This window comes from Lygodium microphyllum, chromosome 20, assembly GCF_053477565.2.
Source record: "Lygodium microphyllum isolate KBCC chromosome 20, Lygodium_microphyllum_v1.1.10, whole genome shotgun sequence".
In the NCBI taxonomy this organism is placed as follows: Eukaryota; Viridiplantae; Streptophyta; class Polypodiopsida; order Schizaeales; family Lygodiaceae; genus Lygodium; species Lygodium microphyllum.
This window is the reverse complement of record NC_141154.1, coordinates 113,800,625-113,827,644: the sequence shown is the minus strand read 5'-3', so window position 1 is coordinate 113,827,644 and position 27,020 is coordinate 113,800,625. Positions and strand designations below refer to the sequence as shown.

At 41.9% G+C, this 27,020-nt stretch overlaps 1 protein-coding gene across 1 annotated transcript in view; it reads left to right on the top strand.

Moving 5' to 3' along the window:
- Positions 1–222: 222 nt before the first annotated feature.
- LOC148019277 (uncharacterized) overlaps positions 223–27,020 on the top strand; it is a 139,692-nt gene continuing 112,894 nt past the window's right edge. The window contains exon 1 of the mRNA XM_087660871.1: positions 223–328. The gene's annotated coding sequence lies outside the window, so the exon portion shown is untranslated. The remainder of the gene's footprint in view (positions 329–27,020) is intronic.

The window sequence follows — 27,020 nt, the reverse complement described above, 5'->3', positions numbered from 1 at the left end:
TTCTTTGAAAAAGAAATCTCATTATGAGGATTTTTTTGGAGGCTGACATGCAGTCTTGGCAGTGTTTTGGAGGTTTGGTCTTTTCATTGTAAAATATTTCATAGATAATTATTAAGACTAAAAGGCTCCTAAATATATTTTATAGATAATTTTTAATAGACTAAAAGGCTCCTAAAGTGGAGACGTGTATGTATCTGCACATGTATATATTACACATCGTTGTACACATTTATGCAAGTTACTCTCCGTTAACGGTCACAAGATTGTCTTCTGTCGGGACTCGGGCTCTGCCGCCACACACAGAAGAGAGAGAAGGGGGTTGGTTGAGGCAAGTGCTCTCGCTAACATGCATTGATCATGCCACTCCTTTTGATCAGATTTCGCTTCATTGCATATTTGCGCACCGAATCTCCATATGTGGCTGTCAATCGTGCTCCGCTGGATGCCCGCCGTTCTCTTCACTTATCACAATCACTAAGCTCAATTGATAGACAATCGAATCTTTGGATTGTACACTCTTATTACATCACGCTGTGTATTCAATCATGTGGCCAAAGAAGACTATGTGGATCAGTTGATGCTCCTCCATAGTCAAGAATGTAAAATGTGTAATACAATTTATAAGCGCAGTTAGCATATGCAATTCAGCTCGCGCAATGGGATGCTCTTGGTTAACTCTTATAATGAGCGAAACCTTTGTTTCATGTTGCTAGTGTGTGAGAATTGGGTGAATTGAGCAGTTACAATCTTTTCATCATAGATCTTTCTTGACGTTTCTGTGCAAGAATTGGATGAATTTAGCAGGTACAATCTTTTCATCATAGCTTTTTCCTCATCCTGTTGAGGGTGCAACTTTGCATGTTATTGATTATCAGCAAAGGAGAAGTCACTTGAAGAACGCTTTGGGTTCTTAAGACATGATTGTAAGCTTTTTTAAAGGTCACTATTATGTCTTGGGTAGATAGTGTGGAGACAGCCACCAATTTGCAATGATTGGGTGAAATGTCTGAGTGCTGCATCACTCTTTGGTCTTTGTTGCAGACTGTACAGACATTTTTGTATCTCATGGAGAGACACACATATTTGTGTAGCTTCTAATAATTCAATCTGATGATGGTTGTGACTCGTTTGAAAGGAGGACATCTGCTTTGCTAACATCCTGCACAGTGCAAGGTGCTATGGAATCTTGTTGAGGTCTTTGGAAAATCAATGATACTAGAATTTTAAAGGGTCTCCACATATGAACGAGGAATAGCTTTGCTTGATGAGGGAGGGTGTGTGATAGGGTGGGATGGAGATGGTGGAAATGTGAAACTGGAGGTCACAGGTAGAGCTTGAGCAATGGGCTGAACATGCGGGGGGGTTTTTGTGGGGGTGGGGGTGTTCGGTGGTGCTGGTAGATAGTTAGGAAGGGGTGGGAAGCTTGGTGGATTCCAAATCCACTAGAACTTGGAGCTGGTATTTTGATAGTGAGTAAAGATGTGAAAACCAACTTTGTAAGCATCTAATAGGCTTTAAACTTGTGGACCAAGAAAGAGTCTCAATGTTTGCAAGAATAGTCATCAATCAATAAGAAGGAATGTAGAGAGCCATGCAAAGGGGGAGTATGCATGGGTCTAAACAGAATTAAATGGACAAGATCCAAAATCCATGAGGCATATAGCCTCTCTAGGAAATGCCTCTTGGTGTTGCTTGGGCCCTCCAAGCAAGCCTTGTAGACACCTTTGCAATCCTTTGGTGGAGATAGATTGGTAACAATGAAGTGATGATGAAGGCTGAATTGAGAAAATCAGAGAGGACCATAACTTTGATACTGAAGCGTAGAAACATCAAGTGGAGATGCTATGAGTTTTATCAGACTCTAAGAAAGATAAATCCTCAATATCCGCTGGAGAGATGTAAGAAGCAAGTTCATAAGACCCTTATCTACAGCCTTGTATTGGTAGTAGAATGTCTCTCACCTAAAGTGGAAAGCTGGTGTACTGTAATGAGATTCATGGTTAGACCATTCCCTCCTCAAGTAGATTAATGTGTTGGACATCCCCACATTATCTTGCCATGTGAAGGAGTCATGTGATCAAACCAAGAGTAGTATTTGCATGTACATTATTGTTCAATCATTCTTTAAAATGTTGTGCCTCTATATAGACCTAGTTTGACAACTTGTCTCCTTGGGTGTGTAGTTTTGAGAATCTTCCTTAATGATGTGGAGGAAAGCATGCTTCAAAAGTGTTTGATGAGGAAGACAAATAGAGATAATCTCATCCATGCTTGTACTCTACATCCAAGGTTGAGTAGCCCTCATCATCCATATCGTAGCAATCTTTATAGATGTGGGCATTATCATTACGATATTGACATATAGAGGGTCCTCTTTGCATTGGTTGTTTGTACTGCCTTTGTGTTACTTTCAATCACATCCCCTACCATGACCCCTTGATTACACAAGGACCCCATCATTCTACTTTGGGCTGAAAGCTACTATCTCCTTTGTAGCATGATGTAGAACTGAGTAAACATATTTTGGACATTGATAGTGGTGTTGAAAGCATGGAAAGAATCTAGAAGCTTGTACCTGATGTAATGATGAACTTTGAAGGTCTTATCAACCTTCTCATCTTGACTTATGAAGTCAAGAAGCTTTAGACTTGCTTGAAAGGGTTAGGTCCTTTAAGCTTAAAATAAACAAGATGCTCCTCTGAGGTGATAACAATGGAGATAGTTCATCCCATCATATCTATCCTTCAAATAAATCCAAAGAGAATAAATACGTTTTTGCTGGCAATGATTGAGATGAGGGCTGCTTGATTAACTAGCTACACATTAGTTAAGTGTTTCTTCATCATGATTCTCTTGGACTAGACCTTGCCTTGATCATGTTTCAATGTTGGTGCTATCTTTAGGATTGTTTGCTGGATGTCTTCATATCTCATAGCTGTCTTAAGTCAACTTGATGCTTTGTAGGAGCTAGCAAGCCATTTGTTGAGTGTTTCTTCATCATCATTCTCTAGGACTAGACCTTGCCTTGATCATGTTTCAATGTTGGTGCTATCTTTAGGATTGTTTGCTGGATGTCTTCATATCTCATAGCTGTCTTAAGTCAACTTGATGCTTTGCAGGAGAGAGAGAGAGAGAGAGAGAGAGAGAGTGTGCTGGAGGAAAGAGAGATGGCGATGGTGAAACTGCCCGCAACCTAAGGTTTCTGCTGCAGTCATCTTCCCTGGGTTTCCTGCTCGCCCAGGACAAGGGGTTTGGCTGCCCCGTTTGCCAGCCTGCCTGATGCCCTGCTTACTGCAGCGTGCAGGCTCAGTTCTTCTGTGACAGAGACAGCGACAGAGAGTGTGTTGACCTGTGTGCTACACCTTGTGTTGACCTGTGTCACCCTGCAGGCAGCTCGATGAACCAGATTCTGATCCTGCCCATTTACTACTGTACTCTGTGCACTCTATGTGACTTTGCAGGCAGTCGTGTTGCTGCAGCCCTGCTGTAACCTGGATTTGCAGTTGTGCAGAATCTGCACAGAGAGAGAGAGAGAGAGAGAGAGAGAGAGAGAGGGAGAGAGAGAGTGAGGTGTCGACCTGCAGAGAATTTGAAGGGCAGACCTGTGCAGCCCTTAACAGTACTGCTGTTCTCAGTTCGGGCTCTTAGATGTGAAGGGCTCTTAACATAGCAGACAGAAATCTGTGCTTCAGCTTGTGTGACCTCAGCAGTGAGAGAGATATGTGCACTCAGATTGAGTCCAGCAAGAGAGAGAGAGAGAGAGAGAGAGAGAGAGAGAGAGAGAGAGAGAGAGAGAGAGAGAGAGGTTTTGGATCTGACGCGGATGGAGCGATGGTGGCCTGACCTTCCGTTGACCCCGTTGACGCCTGCAGCCTGCGGTGTCCTGCACTGTGTCGACACGCAGAGAGAGAGAAGGGCGATCGATCTGAAGGATCGATGGCGACTTGTCGCCACTGGCCGTCTGCATCGACTTGAACGGACCCTCGCCTGTTCCACCTACGCGCAGTTGCTTTCGGCCTGAGGTCTCGCTCGCCATACCTGCACGCCTGGTTGTAAACCAGTCTTGTGCCGCTTCAGAAAGAGAGAGAGAGGTGAGAGAGAGCCTGCTGCCCTGTCTGACAACCAGACCTGTTACTTGCTGAAGAACAGACCTGCCCCGCTGCTCCTGTGCTTCTGCACTAAAGTGCAGAGATAGACAGAGGACCCACGCCACTCAGACAGCCAGTAGTCCGCCCCTGCTTGGCGATGCCTGTCTGCCCTGCATACGAATGGCCTCCCTCAACAGCCACACCCTGCCTTCCCAGTTTCGTCTATCCTGCGGTGACCTCCTGTGTGACTGGACTGCGTTCGTTTCTACCTCCCGTGTGCTCCTAGCTCTGCATCTGACCTGCACAAGTGGTGATACAACATGGCTGGTTTGGATATGGCTTTTATCGACCAAACAGTGGCAGCCCTTGGTCCGGATTCTGATACAGAGGAACCAGAGGATATGGTTCCTTGCACAGAGGAGATGCCCCCTGGTCTTGATTTCCACCCTGCGGGCAAACGCACCAAGCATACTATCATCAGGAACGTTCTTATGCTCAGGTTGCCTCTGATTCTGTGGATTCTCAAGATGTTGACTGGGAGCATTTGCTGGAATTTGCCAACACTCTACTTGGTGATTATGTCCAACATAATCATGAAGCTTTTTCTAACTCTGGAACTGAAGATGTGCTAGAAGCCACGGTGGACCCAAAAAATGTCTTACGCTCATTTTCAGTGTTTTATGACCGTGCTATTATACTCTTCTTCATTGGCAGGATCCCAGTGCTTTTCCATATTCGCCAGTGGCTGCACAATCTACTACAAGGGGAGTGTGTTGAGGAGATTTTTGTTGGGCCCCAAGGTTTCTATGAGGTGCTGTTGAAACCTGAGAAGCACCGTGTTGATCTCCTGTCTAAACTGCCATTGTTCTTTGATCGCCGTTTGGTCCATGTTGTGCCATGGCGGTCAATGGTAGATTTTCAGTGCCTGCTTCAACATGAATGCCCCGTGTGGGTTGAAGTGGAAAATTGTCCGGCTGTCTATTGGCCACTGTTAAAGGATGCCATGGCCATTGTGGGCACTGTTCTAGTCCCCCCGAGCCTAAGGGCCATGAATCGTAACCGTTTGTGTATGTTATGGGACATTGCTAGGCAAAGTCTTGCTTGATTACGTCTTAATTGCTCTGGCATGCATCCTTTGCACTTTCGTTTGAAATGGGGAAACTTTGCAGGACATTGCTTTTTGTGTGGAAGATTGGGGCATTTTATGGCCGAATGCCTAGAGAAGCAACAGACTTCAGATGCTGAGCATGTTGCGCTACCCATGGAAGATATGGTGTGTGATGCTCCGTCGCAGGATGCCACCCAACCACCTAAAGTTTTGGATAAAGGTAAACAACATGTTTCGGGTTTGGATTTCCGTGGCAATGACTGGGTGGATGTATGTGCAAAAAAAGGTAAAAGGTTTGATGCTGGCCTGGTGGATACTGGGCCTAATGCTTCACAAGATTCCATGCGCACTTATATGCGCCGGAAAGAGATGGTGTCTTCAGAGCATCCTGCTCATCCTATGGTTTCTTCTGCACCTCGAAATCAGTCTACTAGAAAAGTATATTCGGATGGTTCAAAGGGCCCACCTGCTAAATTGGGTTTTGATACTAGAGGTAATGTGATTACCCCATGGGATCGTCGTTATCCCTGCTCCATCCCCAAGACAGTGGATATTCCGTCTACCTCTAAAGCTAGCCGTCAGAACTCTTTTGCTGTGCTAGCCGATTTTTTGGATGAGGGAGTCCTTGATATTCTAGCAGAAAAGGATAAATCGAGGCAAGTTGTGCCTCGTTCCTGATTTTCTTTTGAATATATATGAAGATAGCTACGTGAAATGTGCAAGGCATTTATTCTCGCTATTAGCAACATGCCATGTGGACTGTATTGCATGAGAATCAGTGGGATGTCGTGTGTTGTTGAGCACAAGAGTCACAGCGAAGCAGGAAAAGTTGTGGATTGCCATGGGTTTTTCTTGTTTTATGCAAGGACACATGTCATGCATTATTCTAGTGTGCTTATGATTGTACATGAGAAATATCAGCCTGTTCTTATTAAAAATGATGTACATGGCCGTTTTGTGGTGATTGAAGTTTTATTTGAAGGAGAGATCTTATGGTTGCTAGGCCTCTATGCTTCGAATGACTCGTTATCCCGCCGGGATCTTTGGAATACTTTGCAGACCTCCTTGTCTTTTGGCAGACGGGGTCTTTTGATGGGGGATTTTGATATGTGTGTTGATTCTTCACAGTCCACATCAGAACATTCGGTGATGGACACTCCGGAAAGTTGTGTGTGGAATGCGTTTACTCTTGCTGTACTTAAGCAAGATCTCTGGTCTTGGCTACACCCTTCTTCTACAGGGTTTACTTTCCATGGTCGCGGTTGGACCACATGTACATCATGCTGGATGATGATTTTCTTCCTGAGATGCTGGAAATGAAAGTGTTGCAACAATATGCCTTGTTAGACCGTTTCTCTCTATAGCTTGAGATACTTGCACAACCCATTGCACCTTTTAAGCAATTCCTGGATAGTCTCCCTTTGTGCTTCAACTCCTCTTATTTGAAGCATTCAATCTTTCAGGGCTATATGCAGCAATTGAATGATAGATTTTTATTGGACTTCGCCGCTGAGGGCAATGCTTCTTTTGAACAATTGCTCTCTAATGTGCAGCGGGTTGCTCGGCAGTATGGGATCCATCATGCCTCTCTTTGTCGGTGGTGTTGGCAAGCAACGGAGGACTTACTGGCTTTGGTTCGTTCTTTGTTGGGGGACACTCCAGATGATGTATTCTTGCTGTCATTGGCGATGCGTTTGGCTGATCTTATTAAAGAGTTTTAGTTGAAATCTTATCAGCAGGCCAAGTTGCAAGATTTTACCGAGAATTTACAAGACAATGCTTGTCAGACTCATAAGTTCTTTCGAGCTCTACATGCATCTCTTGCTCAAGAAAATATGACTAGACTCCAGGATCTAGAAGATCGAATGGTCATTGATCCCCAGACTATTGTGAATATGTGGAGGAATTATTTTATAGACCTTCTTGGTTTTTCTCCTTCACCTTCTTACCAGGTTACTCATTCACATTCCGTTTTCTATGATTTGGTCCGCAATCAGGTTTCATTTGATATGCAAACTACTTTGGAGACAGATATTTGTGAGGCGGAGGTCATGGATGTTTTGTTACACCTGCCCAAGGATAAAAGTCCCGGTTGGGATGGTCTCACCAATGAATTCTTTGAGATTTCTGCTACCCAACTGGTGAAACCATTAACGGCTATGTTTCAGTAGGTTTGGGAAATGGGGTTCATGCCTTTCTCATGGAAAGAAGGTCTTATCAAACTGCTTCCAAAAGTCCCTTCGCCGTCAATGTTGAAACATTGGAGACCAATTTCTTTGATGTGTTCGATGTATAAAATCTTTTCCAAAGTGATGGCGAATTGGCTCCACAAGCATCTTTTGGCCATTGTGCATCCTCTTCAATATGGTTTCATTAAAGGCCGAAACATTCTGTACAATATCTTAAATGTGCAAATGGCTATTGACTATACAAGGCACTCTAATCAGCAAGTGATATTGATTCAATTGGATTTGGAAAAGGCTTTTGATTATTTAGATTGGTCTTTCATTGCAGAACTTATGTCTACTATGGGCTTTGATACTTGGATGTCACGCTTGATCTACACTATTAGTACTGCGGCTTCTTCGCGAGTAATGCTAAATGGTGGTGTTACTGAGCCATTTGTCCTTGCACGCTCTGTGAGACAAGGTTGCCCTTTGAGTTCTCTCTTCTTTGCCCTTGCGACTCACCCGGTTCTTTCGATGTTATCTTCTATGGCGGCTTCTACTTAGTTGGTTGGATTGTCCCTTCCTTTTGGACAGCACTTCATTACTCAATCTTTGGCTGATGACAGCTTTATGATTTTGCGTGTGGACAAGGATAATCTTTGCAAAGCATTAGATGTTTGGACACTCTTTGGTTATGCTTCTGGTCTTCATATCAATGCTTTCAAATCGGCCAATCCTTGTTGCACGGAGTCCGATTTGCAGTCATTGGACTGGCAGGGATAGGTTGTTCCCCGTGGTTCCATTGTCAAGCATCTTGGGTACCCTTTGGGTGTTGATGTTCGGCCAAAGCAACTTCTCTAGTGGATTTCACAGAAACTGGCAGCTAAGTTTCTGTATTGGAAGTCGCAGGCTTGGCCCTTCCATGTTCGTCTCAAAGTGGCTCAGACAATTATGTTGCCAATGCTCACATATTTCTTGCCATTGCTGCCTTGGACTACTACTACTTTGAATGCTCTCACTTAGCACATTCGTTTCATGTTATGGAAGAAGGAATCTTTGCAAGCAGGCATTTCATGGATTTCTTGGTCGCATACATGTACCCCCAAACGCATGGGTGGTGGGGCTATTTTGGATGCCGAAACTCATATGCTGGCACTTCGTTGGTCTCTTTTTCGTGCCATGTGCATGGATCATCACCCGTGGGTCATTATAGCCCGCTATTTTCTTGAGGATCACGGGCTTTTGCATGGTAATACACAAATTCGGAGCTCCTAGTGGCATGTTCTTAATGCAGACTCTCGGTTTTCTAGTCCATTCTCATCCCTGCTTGTTCATTTGGTCTGCTCCTGGAAATTGGTTCTTCAGAAGGCGCATTGGCATCCAACGGAGGACCGCTTACATGCTAACTCTTTTCAACTGGAATTGTTGGCAGCCTCGCGATTACTTTCTTGGGAAGGCAAACATGAGCTCAGACCAAAATTTAACCGCATGGCACGTTTGGGCTTGACTTCAGTTGTAGATGCCACCCTTGCCAGTTGTAATGTCTTGATATCCTTTCGTACAGCCAGGAGGTTTTTCAGAATCCCTCGTGGATACCGTGATTTATGGAAATAGCTTTTGTCAGTGCTCTAGAGTAGGCAACCCTTTCCTGCCCTTGCTTTGGATTGTCCTTGGCAGGACTGGGACCTTGCGGGTCGGTTAAATTTGGAAAAGGCCTCAGCTAACCAGGTGTATCATCTTCTGATTAAAGACCATCAATGGCTGGTTACTAAAGCTAATACTGTATGGGGATTGCGGAAATCTCAATCATGGTGGAAGACAACTGTGATGGAGGGCTGGTTGAACAAGACACCTTTCAAATGCAAGGTCTTTCTTTGGAGGGTGATGATTGGTGGTCTTCCGCTTCCTTCAGCCCTTTCCAAGCGTTGAATCTCTAACGGCCATTGTTTCTTTTGTACCACTACTGTGGAATCGGCTCGTCATCGATTTATTTTGTGCCCTCTCGCTAAGAATATCTGGTCGCTCTTGTCAGCGGTGTGGCGAGCAGTGGTTGGCTTCTCGCTAAGCCCTTTTGATTGGGTTTTTGTACGACCAAAATACCCCACACCGGCACAGTCGCATATGAAGATCTTGTTTCACTTTCTTAGATATTGGGGATGCTGGCACATTTGGACCACTCGGAATGCCTTTTCTTTTTGATTCGGCCTCTAATGTCCCGACACATATTGTGAGGCTTAAAGGTCTCTTGCATTGGCAGATAGATCTCATTCGGCACTCTGGCTTACTCTCTCGGGAGGACTTACTTCCCTGGCATATGGCAATTTCCTCTGCGTCTTTGCCATGACTTTTGTAACTCTTTTGTAGTTTAGTACTGGGCCTTTACACATGATGGCTTAGCGTCATCGTGTATCTTGTAATCAAGTAAACTTGTACCTTTTTTTCGTAATTAATACAATTACCTTTTACGAAAAAAAAGAGAGAGAGATTTTTGCTATGGCAAATATGCAGATGTCAAATGGTATTGATGTGGCTTTTCTCAACCAGCATATAAGGCATGGGGATGATAAAGATTTGGCGGAATCGGATGGTGACTCGTTGGCTGAGAATTTTGGGCAGTCGATGGATGGGGATGAGATGGGTAAACGTCGTAAGATGTTAGTTGATGATCCGGTATTATGTGCTCCGAATTTGACTCAGCAAGATGTTCATGCTTCAAGCTCACAGATTGTGGGCCTCTTTAGTTTATGCTTGCCGCTACCAACAATCTTATGTTGGATTATGTTCATGCCAATGAGGGTAAAGTGAGCTCTTTACCGCAAGGGGATCAAGTGGTTGTTGTCATGGGATTTGACCCGGTTTTATAGCAGATTGCTGCTTTTCATGAGAGGGCAGCCATCTTTTACTTTATGCAAAGGACTCCTTTGATTACTAGGATTCGTGCTTGGTGAGGTGTTGGTGGAGCCCCGGTTGGGAGCTCCTGCAATAGGAATAGGGCTTGTATGCTTTGAGACACAGGGAAACCTTGCCCAACCAAAATTCGTTTTGAGGTCCCTAGGTTGCAAATGTTGGTCTTTGAGCTTAAATGGGGCATATTTGCTGGACATTGTTTTTAGATGTGGCCAATTGGGCCATTTCATTTCAGAATGTGATAGAAGCCTTGAGGTATTGCAGCGTTCTTATCTTGACATGTATATGCAAGAGCATCATCCCTAGGAGATGGCTCAGTAGCAAGAAGTTGATCCCGTGTCTCTTGTCCGGCATGGATGTGATGATGGAAAGAAGGATGTCCCCCAAGTTGGTATTGAGCGTGCATCGCTTTCGGTTGGTCGGAATTTGCCTCCTCCGGATGATTCTTGGGTCACTGTGGTTAGATGTAATGCTAGACATGAATCTCGTTCAATTGCTGCTCACCCATCTCTACACCCTATTACTCAAATTTTCAATGTAGAGGTAAGGGGTTTTATATGAAACCTCAATCTTCACATGTTCTTGTAGTTGGTGTGAATGATAAAAGGACTTCTGATTCTGCTTTGCACTTTGACGCGCGTGGGAGGCTTGTGCCTCCTCGGGATGTTTTTTGTTCTCAGCAACAACAGTTCCCTTCTTGTGCTTTGATTGCTAGTTAGCAGAGGGCAGATCTTGTAGATGTGATCCGTAGTGAGATGGAGAGATTTCAGGCAACTAAAGCTATTGATGTTAAAGGGAAAGGGAAAGTGGTGATTTAGAAGTTTTCTCTTTGTGGAATGTTAAAGGCTTGCTTTATGGAATGTTAAAGGCATTTCTTTGGGCAGTGAGCAGTATCGGTTGTGGAAAGTTGTGTTAGCTGGAAATTGGGATTTTTTTTGTGTTGTGGAGCACAAACAACATGCTTTGACAGGATCTTCTTATGTATATAAGGAATATACAAATTTTTTTAGCGGTCGGGTTCCACATAAATCTAGAGTTATGTAAGTCGTTAGATCGTCCTTGCAACCATCCTTGGTTTATCAAGACCCTTGCGGCAGATTTCTGATGCTAGAAATCCTATATGAGGGAGAGGTTTTGTGGCTAGTGGGTGTGTATGCTCCTACTGCTCAGGAACACTATCAGCTTTGGGATGACTTGCATTGCTGTGCCATGGCTTGTTAAGGTTTTGTTATGGGTGATTTTAATACATGTGTATCTGCGGATCATGCGACTTTATTGCACTTGGTCATGGATGGTCCTTAGCGGCAGGCTTAGGATGCTCTGGCAGCTGTGTCTTTGAAACAGGGCATGTGGTTCTAGATGCATCCTTCATAGTCTGGATATACTTATCGTTCTCTTCAACATCCAAACACCTGGGCCAAACTTGATAGGGGGGTCTACATTTGTCAGAGTGAATTTTTTTCCTACAATCATTGATATGTGGGTGGAGCAACAAAATGTCTTGTTAGATCACTATCCTTTGGTTTTGGATTTGACCCATAGACTTGTTCATGCCTTTAAGGCTCTCCTTGCTTGTTTGCCTCTACATTTTAATCAATCTTTTCTACTGGAAAATTAGTTTTTGGAATGTATTCAGCAATTGATTGCTTCTTTTAGCTTGAGGGTCCTATCTGGAGGGATGGAAGCATGGGCTGTTTTTAGGGATAATGCATGAGTGTTGTCCCGACAGTATGGTTTTCAGCATGCTTCATCTTTACGAGTTGAATTGCAGCATGCGCAATCTTTGTTGCCCCACTTGTTGTCTTTGTATTAGTTAGGGGATACTACTGATGACTTGCTCACATGCAATGAATGGTTGAAATGTAGAGTTCAATCTCTTCAAGAGAGGAATATGCTAAATACAAATTGCTGGTCTGAGCGGAAGTTTTGCATGAAAATAACTATCAATCTCATCGGTTTTTTGCTCATTTATACCAAAATTATGCTCGGGATATTATGCATTTGTTGGATGAGCAAGGTGTTATGGTGACTGATTTTGCTTTCATCATTCAAATGTGCGTTGACTTTTATAAATCTTTGTTGGGTTCACAGGAGATTCTTTCTAATGCTGTTTACTTTGCTCATCAATACATTTGTGATTTGATAAGTAATCAGGTCAAGCCAGAATGGGTTGATTTGATGGAGGTTGATATTTCAGAGGATGAAGTGGAGGATGTGCTGTCCCATTTACCATGAAGGAAAAGCCCTGGCTGGGATGGGCTTCCTAATGAGCTGTTTTCAGCCCATGTTGAACAACTCAAGGACCCATTATCGCACCTGTGTCAGCAAGTGTGGAATTCTGGTAGGATGCCTTTAGACTGGAAGATTGTTGTCATTCGGTTATTGCCTAAGGTTCCCTCTCTAACATTTTTGAAACAATGGAGACCCATTTCTGTTATGGGTTTATTGTATAAAATCTTCTCTAAAATCATTGCCAACAGATTCCAAAAAGTATTCCCGCACTTGGTTCATCCACGTCAATATATGGTTTTATTAAGGGTCGGAATATAATGCATAACATTTTGAATGTTCAACTAAGGATTGATTATGCCAAAGCCTCACGCTAGCAGGTTGTTATGCTTCAGCTTGATCTTGAGAAGGCATTTAATCCTGTTAGTTGGTCTTTCTTGCGGTAGCTAATGTCCACCATGGGATTTGGTCCTTGCATGATCTCTCTTGTTGATACCATTAGTCAAGGTGCTATGGCTCGTATTGCACTTAATGGAGGCATCACAAATGGAATTGCCTTGTCTCGGTCTCTTCGGCAAGGTTGCCCTCTCAGCCCTTTGCTATTTGCTTTGGTCACTCATCCGATGCTCTCATTATTGGATAAGTTGACTAATCAAGGAGAGATTGTTGGTTTGTCTCTTTCCTGTGGTGCCCAACTTTTGGGTCAATCTTTGGTTGATGATTCCTTTATGTTTCTTAAGGCTGATCGCACTAATGTTAATTGGGCAATGTTGCATGGAATCTTTTTGCTTTAGCATTGAGACTTCATATTAATGCTCAGAAATCTACCTTGCTTTCTTGTATGGAGAATGATTTGCAGGCTTTGGCATGGAGTTGTGATTTCTAAAGGAGATATAACCTGACACTTAGGTTATATGTCATCCCGTATTCATGATTGGTTTCTGTACTAGAAATCTCAAGGCTTACCTCTTCATGTGAGACTTAAAGTTGCTCAATGCATCATGATCAGTATGATCTCATTTTTTCTGCCATTGCTTCCTCGAACTAAGAAGTCTCTTTTGGAATTGGTTTAGCCTACCCGATTCATGTTGTGGAAAAAGAGAATCATTTGGGCCAGGTGTGGATTTTGTGGCAGCATGTGACTACTCCTAAAAAGGATGGGGGGAGTTGCTTTATTGGATGTTAATTTGCATATGGCTGCTTTGAGACTACCACTTTTGCAGGCACTATGTGTAGAGAGTCATCCTTGGTTAGATATTGCAAAAGTTTTCATAGAAAAGACCGGCATCTCTTATGGTAGCACGGTTATTCAAGTTTCTTGGTGGCATGTGCTTAATTCCACGAGGCCTGTTAAGGTTTCCCAGTCTTTTCTCCTCTCTCATTTGATTGCATCCTGCCTGGAGATGTTACGCTTTGCAGTTTGGTGCCCTCCTGATTTTCGTAAGGAGGAATATTCGTTGCAAGGAGAAGTCTTGGCTACCTTTAGGTTGTTGGATTGGCTTGATAAAGATTTGTAGCGAGACAAGTTTAATCGGATGGCTCGTTTGGGGTTGCAGACAGTCCAGACAGTCCATGATGGTGTCATTCTTGGGCAGCCTTGTCTTTATTCTTTCCGGCGTATTCGTCAGCACTTTTAGGTGCCTTGAGGATATCATGACATTTGGTTGTCCATACAGGACATGCTTTTGAGGTTCTCTCCTTTGCCTACTTTACAGCCATCATCTCCCTAGTGAGATTGGATGTTTGTGCTTCCTGATGATTTTGAGAAAAGGTTAGCTAATCAGATATATCATTAGATGGTTTAGGCCAAGAGATGGGTCTTTGGAAAGGCTAATAAATTATGACATATTTGGGATAGCAAAAAAAAGTAGCAGGAAAGATTCATGCAACTCTAGAAGTCAAAGGTTCCTTATCAGGGTAAAGTGTTTATGTGGAGGTTTCTTATTTTGGGCCTTCCAACAACTAGGGACGTGTTGCATGCTCACAAGATCTTCTGTGGTGGTTGTGTATTTTGCACTACATGTCATGAGACATTGCTTCATCTCTTTGTCTCTTGCCCTGTTGCTCGACAGATTTGGAGTTTTGTTTCCCATGTGTGGTCCTTGGCGACTTAGCAGCGGATATCAGCTCGTTCGTGGATTATGGGAAGAAGGACTTCTATGTCTACTTTACATTTAGATTATTCTTGCCTCTTCCATTTCCTTGGATGGATAGCTCTATGGCATATTTGGCGTACTTGGAATGCCTTTATTTTTGATTCAGCCTCGGGCATCCATGGTCATGTGGCCCGTGTTCGTGGTTTAGTGTTATGGTAGATCTCCTTTATGGTTTCAGCTGATCTGGTTCTTCCTGACATTGCTACTCCCTGGTTGGATATTGTTCACTCCACACCAGCTATCCTTTCTGTGTGATATTTGTGTGTTAGAGTCTTGGTAGCCTTTCATTTGTGTCTGTTTTTTCTTAGCTGATCCGATGGTTTGATGTAAATATTGCTACTTAATTCAATTATCTTCACAAAGAGAGAGAGAGAGAGAGAGAGAGAGAGAGAGAGAACAAGAAGTAATTATGCTTTAGCTCAATATTGAGAAGGCATTTGATCATGTTAGCTGGTCTTTTTTGCCGCAATTATTGTCTACAATGGGATGGCTCGTTTGGGGTTGCAGACAGTTTTTGACGGTGTTATTCCTGGGTAGTCCCGGCTTTACTCTTTTCGGTGTATTCGTCAACACTTTCGGGTACCCCAAGGATACTGTGATATCTGGTCATCCATACGGGTCAAACTTCAGAGGTTCTCTCCTTTACCAGTGCTATAGCCATTGTATACATGGCGTGACTGGAAGTTTGTGATACCGGATGATTTTGAGAAGAGGTCTGCTAACCAGATATACCATCAGATGGTGGAGGCCAAGAGATGGGTCACTACAAAGGTGAATAAATTATGGCATATTAGGGATGGCAAAAAGAAGTGGTAGGAAAGATTCCTTCAGCTTTGGAAGTCCAAGGTTCCCTATCAGGGGAAAGTCGAGAGAGAGATGTCTCCAAAAAAACCAAAACGGTTTATGAGACCAAGAAATGAGTACATCTAACCATGTTGTCTTGGTTTAGAACAACAATGAAAATGAAAAGGAAGATGAAAAATGATTATCTATGATGACTACAAGTATGGGCTATCATCGTATACAATACGATCTGTCTTATCATGGAGTGGTCCAAGACATTGACTCCGCCAAGGGGAGGTAATCGTCTTTGATGGCGAGTAACGATGGCTTAAATTTTCCAAAGGTAAGAATGTCAAACATGGTGATGGTGTGATGGGCATTGTGCTTTATGGAGGGTGGTTGCTAGGTCTATCATGACCCCTCAACTCATGGATGGTGTGGTGGCATTGCTATAGGGATAGCATGTAGTGAGCTAGCTTTCGAGCTAGCATCGAAAAAATCTGAAAGAACTAACTAGCTCATTGGCTTTGCCTCTATCTTTGCGTGTTCCTTAGAAGCTTCTCTCTGTATGCTTGGAGCTCCAATAAGAACAATCCTAGGCATCTTTGATCCCACTACTCCATCACCGTATGGCGAGGCCCAAATGTCTCCTTCAATCTTCAATACATCTTGCTATCCATAGCAACGAACAAGTCTTCAAACCAATTTTCCCTTTCGTTTTTTTGGGGATTGGGCTTCAATTTGCTCCTTGATGACAAATTCTGCCCTAAACTTAGTGTTGGCTGGCTGGCCTCTTGAAATTCTCTGAAAATCTCAATTTCAATTGTTTGAATTTCCAGTACTAGGCCCTGAATTCTCAGCCCTCTTCCCAGGGTACCTATCAAAACAATAATTTCATTTGTAAATTAGGGTTTAGAGTAGAATTCTACAATTGCATCTTGCTAGGATTGAATTTGGTTGAGATCATCACCAAAGCTGATTGAAATTTAATGTTGCCCTATTGTGAATGGTTGGTTGACTGTAGCCCTTGCCCACCATCAACAGGAGCCCCACATGTAGTTGCTTGCCCTTGTGGTCCCCAAAATTGTCATCACTTACTTGTAGACAGCCTACAGGGGCTGCCTTGTGCGGACATGTATTTTTAATGCTTAGCTTTGGCATTATTAAGTTGTGTGCATGTGAGGTGCATGTGAGATGCAAGTCAGTTAAGTGATAGTGAGACCTTAGTAACCTTGGTGATTAGTGGGTGACATTGGCAAAAGTTGTAATATTGGCCTAGAACATTTAATTAGCTATTAGTGTCAATGCTGACACTAAGAAATTATCAATTCTAACATGTGCTTAATAACCTTGCACTTTTGATTAATAACTTAATCAAATGTTATCGGCAAGATTAAAGAATCTTAAAATTTCACGTCCTTGTGACAATCACCATCATTGTGTGTAAGAATTCTATGGTGAATAGGTCTATAGAGAATGTCCACATTGCATAGGTGTTGAGAATATGACACATCTTCGCCTTCCACAAGAAATAGTTGGAGCCATTTAACTTTTGAGCCTCGGGTAGGTTGGAAAGAACGGGTACATTCACCACTAGTTCAAGAAGAGAGAAACAAGGTTGAGACCTCATGGCCACCAAAGTGGACTGTGAAGAGGTTATAGAAGATGGAGAGGTTCCAAAAAGATCCATGCTGAGAAATTAACTTCAGAAAAATTACCTTCAAAGTGTAATACAAGGATATGCTTGAGTGTAGAAGGGGTAGGTAGCTCCACCATCTGCAGCACTCATGCCATCAGAGGGGATGCCAAGCAGCTGAAATCCGAGGGTTTCCTTCAAAAGTGCAGCCACCAGCCATGTCAGGGATGAAATGCAGCGACCAGCAGTGCCTTGGACTGAAAGCACAGCCACCAGAGATTCTTCAAGACTGAAAACACAGCCATCAGCAATCCTTCTAGGGCAGGTGGAACTCCAACACCAACTCCAGCTGAAAAATGCAGCTCCTAAGGTCACCTTCAGCAGTAAATTATGCCATCAGCATGTTGCCAGGTGGAAAATGCATCAGGAGCAGCCTTCAGGCAGTGACCAGTGGTCAGAACAGCAAATAAACACAGCTTCTTCAGATGCTACAGGCAGACCAGCACCTCATGGACAGCAGTGTACTGAAATACAAGGGAGAAGAAGAGCAGAAATTGTTTTAAGACAAGGTGGGCAGCAGGGCGAAGGCTAGAAAAGGTGAGAAATGGGCAATTGTAGTAGAACCACAGCTATGGGGAGGGGTAGAAGAAGTTGGTGATGAAGGGTAGCAGCTTGAGGAATGTTAGGCAATGATATCATGTGAGGGACGGAAATAGAAAAAGAACACTTGAGCAAGAAGGAATGATGAAGCCAATGAAGAGAGAACTCAGTTGAATACTAAATAAAAGTTGAATACAACAATTAGCCCCTCCATGTGTTACAATATGTAGCTATAGTGGGGGTGCTAGAAGTGACAAGGCATAAAGTGATAATAACCAAATAATAGGTGTGCCAATAAATATGCAAGAAACCCTAAGGGAACCCTAAATTACTCGTAGGTGGTGTCCCGGGCTAAAAATATGGATAGGGCCCAAAACTAGGGACAAAAGACAATATGACCAAGAGTGATGACAAAAAAGAGTGGACTCACATAGTATCCCTTATTGGCTCTATGTAGGGCTCACGACTAGGAGAAGACCATGAAGAATGCTACATGAAAACTCAACAAAAGAAAGAGCATATCTTTTTTGAAAAAGCATTGCACTTGTCTAGATCTACTGCCTAGATTATTAAAGATGTCAATAGAGGGGACCACAAGAAGTTGCGGTTTCCGTTTTTGTGAGAGGGAAGCAATGGTGAAATTTGGAGTTAAAGCTATGGAGAGAGAGAGAGAGAGAGAGAGAGAGAGCCCTATCTGTTTGCTATCTAGCACACTGGTCTATTCCTATACAAGCACACAGAGAGAGAGAGAGAGCCATGCCCTACAACTTGTGTGCCTGTGTCTTGCTCATGACCTTCAATTTATATGCCTTGTAGAGAGGGGGGACGCCTAGGGTTTTCATCTTGCAAGAGTGCTTATCTCATGCCTACAAATTGCTTGCGTCCTATTTGTTTGCATAGTTGGAAGCTGCGCTACGAGTTCACCCTACTTGCATAGAGAGTTGCCTTCTTGCATGTCTGTGGAGACCACTTGTCCTCTTGCCTATTTTTTAGGCCACCCTGCCTGTGTGGGTGTTAATTGTGTCTATTTGTGCAGGCTGTCATGAGGATGTGAAATTTTATTACTTTGCTTCGCAATTGATTAAAAGCTAATTAAATGTGCTAATGTGACTTGCACATGTGGAGTGCAAGTTAATTATATCACAAGTTGGAATCTGGGACCCCAAAATATTAGTTGTTTTGGTGCCAAAGGCAAATTTTGTAATAAGTTATGTTTGACAGGTACTAGGTGGTACCTAGTGTCAAATTTCGGCCTAGACCAATTTATTGGCTACTAATGTTAGTGGTCACATCAGAGACTAGACATTAATTAATTAATTAATGCCAGTCTAAGTGCTAATGATTGCTTACGGATACTTGGAAGACAAATTGGTCTAGTCAATTCAATTATTGGCTATTGAAATTATTTTTCTGCATACTTTAATAACTATTCAGTTAATTTTTAAAATTAATCTTTTGAAAATTAATTTAATAAGCTGAATAATGCTGAAAAATCGGATTAGAAGGTTGTCACTTGGTAAAACTTGCCTATGCAAGTGGAAAAAACGTTTTTAGGGTTTGATGGAAGTCTATTCAAGCCATTGTAAGAGAAAAGAAGGTTGTTAGATAGAAAGGGGAGGCTTCTGATAATATTTGCAGCCACTAGGGATTAGTTCTATAGCATGTGACAACAATTTGGAGCCCTTCAGGAGCAGGTGACAATAGCCCAAAGTCCTTTTGGTGCCGATGGCAGCATACAAGAGGGAACATCGGTCTTTTTGGTGGTTCTAAGCTATAGATGATAAGCTTATATGGCTGTTTGAGCAGGTCAATAGTAGCTTTTTATCGTTTCTCATAATGAAACTTTGAAATTTTTCTCTCCATAGCATTCTCTCTCATCCGTTAGCTATCTGTCAAGTTATCTCAGCTTTTTCCAGTAGTTTGAGCCATCAAAGTAAGAGATTTTAGTCAATCTGTCATGAGGACATGTATTTTTGAACCTCACTTGACATGTTGATTAATTTTTAATCATATGATTAAGTAAATGTTGCACATGTGAGGTGCAACTAGGGTTAGAGTAAATTTACGAGCGCGGGACCTGAGAAAATCATGGGATGTCAATGGCAAAAGTTACTATAAGTTATACTGCACAAGTACTTGGTGGTATTTGGTGCCAATTGTTGGCCTAGGTCATTCATTTGACCATAAGTGTCAGTTGGTGACACTAAAAAAGTGACGTTTAATGGTACCTAATGCCAATCTGATAGTCAAAGAGGGCACAGAGACACTGGGGAATGGAAGTTGCCTAGCCAATTTAATTATTGGCTAATTAGATTATTTTTCAGGGCACTGAAATAATTATTAGATTAATTTTCAGTATTTAAAAACTGAAAATTAATATTTAATTATGGCTAATGCTGGAAAAACCATTTGGGAATGTTGCCACTTGTCAAAATTGCCCATGCAAGACTGAAAAACGTCTTTAGAGGCTGGAGAGAGACATTTTTAGTGTATTCAGCTTGCAAGAGAGAGGGAGGAGATGCTGTTGGTCTGATTTGCAGCCATTGGAGGACCTTTCGAGGCAACTAGGGGCTGGAGAAGATTAATCTACAGTAGGTGACAGTATCTATAGACTGTTGAGACAGGGCAACAATAGTAAATGACCGATTTTCTTCAGTTCTTTGTATCTATAAGCTGTTAAGATAGGGCAACACCATTAAATGACAGATTTTCTTCAATTCTTCACGAAGAAACTCTGAATTTTCTCTCTCTATAACTTTCTCTCTTATCTCCTAGCCATTTCATAACCTTGCTCCGAAGATCTCAGCATTTGGATCCTTGGAGGTTGAGAAATTGCAAATTTCTCTATTGTAAATCCTAATTTATAGCGGAAATCAGGGTTAGCAGCAGCCTCGGGAAGCGTGCCAGAAATTGGATGCTCCAAGACTTAGATTTAACAGGGTTAAAGGTGAATTTCAGCTAAATTCAGGTGGACTAGCCAACCATTGAATTTGGGACATTTCCATCGTCCATGAAGTGGGTGAAGGCCAATTAAGTGCCCGAATCAAGGGACAAAATAGATTGAAGACTTGCTGGTCACTTTGGACAGCAAGGGGAGTTGAAATACCGAAAGGAATTGGGAAAATCTCATTGTAAATCAATTTTTCTTTCAATAAAGCTAAAGAAATATCGAAAGGGGCACCAATTTTGGAGCCAATCGGGTGTGGATTGTCCAAGATCAGTTGGTAAATTTGTATTTTTAGATTTGCATTAATTGTTTGCTGTTGTAATTAAGTTGTAATCAGGGATTTACCACCCATCCACAAAAGGAAAGCTGGTTACACAATCTTTGCTCTAAATCCTAATTTACAGCAAAAATAAGGGTTTGATAGCCACTAAGGATGCATGCTCAGAATTGAGAGCCTAGGACTTGAATTCTAGTAGTTAAAATTGAGGAATTTTAGGGAGATTCAAGAGGCTAGCCAACCAATATCAGATTTGAGACTGAATTTTTTTTCAAGGAGCAAGGTGAAGGTTAATCCCCAAACAAACTTAGGGATACATTGGTTTGGAGGCTTGTTGGTCAGTTTTGACAGCAAGAGGCACTTGGATTAGTGGAGAATAGAGGATCTCAATTGTACTCCTTCCATTTGCAATATAAAATAAAGAAAAACATCACGAAGATGTGAAATTTTAGAGTTTTGCTTAGCATTTGATTAAAAGTTAGTCAAATGTGCTGATGTGACTTGCTTATGTGAGGTGCAAGTTAATTATTTTACAATGTGGGACCTAGAATCCAGAGATATCACTTGGTGCCAAAGACAAAAGTTGTAATAAGTTATGCTTGATAGATACCAAGTGATACCCAGTGTCATATTTGGGCCTAGACCAATTTATTGGCCACTAATATCAGTGGTAGTAGCAACATTAGAAACTAGGCTTTAATTAATTAAAAAATGTGAGTCTAAGGGCTAATAATTGCTTAGGGATACTTGGAAGACATTTGTAGCCAATTTAATTATTGGCTAGTGAAATTAAAATTTTGAATACTAAAATCATTATCAATTTAATTTTTAGAATATATATTTTGAAAATTAATATAATAAGTTGGCTAATGTTGAAAAATGGGATTAGAGGGCTGCCACTTGGCAAAACTTGCCCATACAAGAGGAAGAAACGTTTTTAGGGATTGATGGAAGTCTATTCCAGCCATTGTGAGAGAGGAGGCAATTGTTAGAGAGCAAGGGGAGGCTGCTAATATGATTTTTATAGCCACTAGGGATTAGCCATATAGTACAGCATGTGACAGTAGTTGTAGCTCTCCAGGAGAAGGTGACAGTAGTGCAAGGTCCTTGTGGTGCAAATGACAACATACAGGAGGGGGCAATAGTCTTTCTGGTGATCCTAAGATGTAGGTGACAACTTTCATAGCTATTTGAGTAGGGCAGCAGTAGCTTTTAGCGTGCAGATGACAACATACAGGAAGGGGCAACAGTCTTTTTGGTGATCCTAAGCTGTAGATGAAAACATCCATAGCTATTTGAGTAGGGCAGCAGTAGCTTTTCAGCGTTTCTTGTGATGAAACTCTGAAACTTCTTTCTCCACAGTATTCTCTCTTAATCTCCAGCCATCTGTCAAGTTATCTTACCATTTTCTAGCAGTTTTGAGCTATAAGAGGAAGAGATTTCAATCAATCTCTCCTGTAAACCCTAATTTATAATAGAAATTAGGGTTTAATAGCCACCTCGGGATGCATATTCAAAATTGAGGGCCTAGGACCTGAATTCCAATAGAGGAATTTCAGGGAGATTCAAGCAGAGGCCAACAAGCTAATATTAGATTTGGGGCTAAATTTATCTTTCAAGGAGCAGGAATGAAGGCTAATCCCCAAGTAAACCAAGGGACAAATTGGTTTGGGGGACTTGCTGGTCAATTTTGATAGCAAGAAGCACTTGGATTAGCTGAGGAGATCAGGGGATCTCAGTTGTACTCCTTTCGTTTGCAATATAAGATAAATAAATACGGCAAGGGGCGCTAGTTTTGGGGCCACCAAGGTATTCAATGTCTGAGATTAAAGTGATAAGTGTGCATTTTGAGTTTACGTAAATTTTATGCTTGGTGTAATTGTGCTTGATCAGGTTATTTACCATCCTGTTCGAGAAGGAAGGATGGTTTCAAGGTTCCATCACGGAAATACCATAAATTCCCTTGAATTGGTGGGCTTGAGGCACCTGATTGAAGGTCAATAGCTTTGGTCTAGTGCTGAAATTGTGTTTAGTTGAGCATTACATCAAGAATGTCTTCAGATGGTGAGATGGGATCAAGTAGAGATAATGTCTCTCAATCTAAAAATTCACAAAGTGTTGGAAAAAATGGAATTACTGATCTTGGACAAGGCATGTAGGATGGACAACAAGCTGATAATGTTGGTTTAGACTAAAATGTGGGTTCTTTTGGCCTTATAGAGATTGATGACCAACGAGAGAGAGGAATTTGATGGTGAGTGTAAAGATCAGCTGAGAACAACAGCTGAAATATTTGTGCGATTGGCAAATGATCGTCAGTTCACGTGCTTTTTGAACCCCTTGAAGGAGGCTGGCAAGGACAAGAAGAGGAAATCCTCTTCAAGAGCTTTGGGATAGCAAGATGCACTGAATGAAGGGCCCATACAGTAATATGATCTTCCAAATGTGGGTAGTGTGTATAAGCAAATTGATGGATTTGCAAGGCCAACTTGGACGTGCCAATCTAATGCTTTTTGGACGTACCATACATGGGGTTACTAGATACCATATGGACGTGCCAATCTAATGCATATGATGTTGGGGCACAAAGTGGCAAGTTTGGCAATGCATGTATGCAATGCATTGTGTTTGGGACTCATGGTATTAATACTGGTACTGGTCATGCAAATGCTCCATATAGTGACGGTCATGAGTTAGAATGTAGCTAGTAATGCCTACATGAGGAAAAATGTAGCTAGTAATGCATGCAATGTATGGGAAAATGTATCTTGGTATGGTAGTATGCAAATTCCCATGCACAATCACATTGCAATCGTCCAAGGTATACAGATAAGAATGTTTTCTAATGCATATGGTGCACCTAGCATGTTAGACACAGATAAGGGGCTAGTCAACTAGATGCAATGTTGCATATTAGTTAAGTTGGAATTGCAGCAATGTAAAAGTATAAAGCATCACAATGCTTATGAATGAAAAAGGCCTAGAATCTAGTGGAGGTTTGGAGGGAAGTAAAGTTAGTGGTAAAGTTTCCATGTACTTCTTGGTGAAGATTCAACATTGTTTCACTATGAACGAATGCAACTAGATGGAGGAGGGCGATCTAGCAAATCATCCTCAATGATACACTTTATCTTGATGTGTTTCAATTAGAGCTGATTTTGGATTGGGCTCTTTCAGGCTGAGCAGAGCATAGAAAGTCTAGAGTATTGCTTGATCCTCAAGGGAAAGGTTGCATCTCCACTTTCCTAGTGATGGACAACTTAGTTATATAGTGGATCTTGGATGTACTTGGTTTGTATTGTATGCTGAAAATATTTCTATCATTGGGATTACTATTCAATGTACTAGTGACTTGAGTTGGTATGCAGATGTGTATGGTTTACACCTTAACTCTAAAACTATACATTTGCAAGGTTGCTAGTATGTATGGAATACATGGAATGTACATTTGGATGTGATGTGCATTTGCAAGGCATGTATGGAATACATGGATGACATGCAATATACATTTTCAAGTGATACAAGAGAAGTACAATTGCATAAGTTACATGTGGTTTGCAATTTATGTATGCTTTATATGAATATCATATAGTATATCATTGCGAGGAGGCCTTGGTTTTGGTATGTGGATGTATCTCTTATGGTTTTGATAGTAGTTATGATTTGTGTGTGGATTGTAACTAGTTTAAGTGATTGGAATTTCAGACATGTAGAGCGTATGAGCATGGTTAAGCAATAGCGCACATGTTGTTTGACTATGATGCCAGCATATATTTCGAGTAGTGGCAACGGATGCTTTGGCACATTGCAGTGCAATCAAGGATGATTGTAAGGATTTCAAGGGGGTGATCTGTCACACGAGGATGCGAAATTTTAGTGTTTTTTTTTTAGCATTTGATTAAAAGTTAATCAAATGTGCCAATGTTACTTTGTTGTTGGTAGGCACACTTGGGAGCATTCACAGGTAGCAAGAGATAGTTTGGTCCTAGCCTGTGATGTTGTGTGTCTGTTATTTCGCGGTGTGGGACCTAGGATCCCAAGATATCAGTTGGATAATTATTAAATTAGTTTTTAAAATTAATCTCCTAAAAAGAAATTTAATAAGCTTGATAATGCTGAAAAATGGGATTAGAAGGCTGCCACTTGGCAAAACTTACCCATGCAAGTGGAAAAAACGTCTTTAGGGACTGGTGGAAGTCTATTCCAGCCATTGTGAGAGAGAAGAAGGTTGTTAGAGTGCAAGGGGAGATTGTTGATGTGATTTGCAGTCAGCAAGGATTAGTCCTATAGCATGTGACAGCAGTTTGGAGCTCTCCAGGAGTAGGTGACACAGCCCAAAGTCAAGATGATAATGTCATACAAGAGGGACAACAGTCTTTCTGGTGGTCCTAAGCTATAGCTGATAGCTTCCATGGTTGTTTGAGTAGGGCAACAATAGCTTTTTAGTGTTTCTTGCAATAAGATTGAAATTTCTCTCTTCACAACATTCTCTCTCATCCCCTAATCATCTCTTAAGTTATCTCAGCATTTTCTAGTAGTTTGAGCCATCAAATGAAGAGATGTAGTCAATCTCTACTGTAAACCCTAATTTACAGCAAAAAACGGGGTTTGACAACCTCTTGGAGATGCATGCTTAGAATTGGGGGCCTAGGACTTGAATTCCAACAGCTAAAATTGAGGAATTTCAGGGAGATTCAAGAGATCAGCTAGCCAATATCAGATTTGGGATTGAATTTGTCTTTTAAGGAGCAAGTTCGCCAATCCCCAAGCAAACCAAGGGGCAAATTGATTTGGAGGCTTGCTAGTCAGTTTTGACAACAAGAGACACTTGGATTAGTGGATTAGATCAGAGGATCTCATTTGTATTCCTTCTATTTGCAATATAAGATAAAGAAATACTGCGACGGGTGTCAGTTTTGGGGCCACCAGGTGTCCAATGTCTGAGATTAAAGTGGTAAAGTGTGCATTTTGAGTTTATGTGAATTTTGTGCTTGCTATAATTAGTTCTCAATCAGGTTATTTACTATCCTATCCAAGAAGGAAGGTTGGTTTCAAAATACCACAAGGGGCACAAGTTTTGGGGCCAATAGGGTGTCCAATGTCCAAGATTAAAGTGGTAAAGTGTGTATTTTCAGTTTACATGAATTTTATGCTCGTTGTAATTAGTGCTTAAATAGGTTATTTACCACCTTATTTGAGGAAGACTAGTTTCATAGGCAGCTGTGTGCGTGGTGGTTTGGCAACGAGCATTGATTCTTCTATGTAGCTTGTAAAAGATGGATGGGGAATGAACTGATAGGTCTGCTCTTTCATGGAGGGCTTGCATCAGGTTGCTATGGACCCATTACTTGCAGCCCTGGGTTCAGACATGGAAGTCAAAGAAGATGCAGCCGAAGAAGAAGACATGGTAACTTGCATTTATGAGATGGCTTCCGTCATCTATCAAATGTAGCAAGCATCTTCATGATGAGTTTACTGTTGCTCGTCAGGGACCTGACCTGGGTGATTCTCCACCTTGCTCAAATGCTCAGGTGGCTTTTGCTTCATAGGATTTGTAGAAACTAGATTGGGAACGGTTTCTCGAATTTGCAAACTCTCTCTTGGAAGAATATGTTGAGCATAATTATCGTGCTATCCATGTTTGTGTGAGGAGGAGGTTTTGGATACAGAATTGCAGACTCAAGAGGTTCTTTGCTTCCTTTCATCTTTTCATAATTGTGGTGTCATTCTCTTTTTCACGGGTCAGATTCCTGTGCTTGCCAGGATTCACTATTGGCTAACCTCTATTCTTCAGACCAACGGTGTGGAGATCTTCGTTGGTCCATGTGGATTTTATGAGGTCATTCTTCTCTTACCTTTGGCCTATGATTTCCTTCTCCAAAAGCATCCCCTCTTCTTTGAGAAATAGTTGGTGCATATTGGTTCATGGTGTTCATTGCTAAAATTCCAAGATTTACTGAAGCAATGATGTTCAATATGGATAGAAGTGGAGATTGCTTGGCTGTCTATTGGGCCTTTCTCAAGGATGCAATGGCTGCCAAAGGCTATGTGTTGGTACCCCCAGTTTGAAGGCAGCCAATAGAAACAGATTGTGCTTGTTGTGGGATATTGCTAGGAAGTG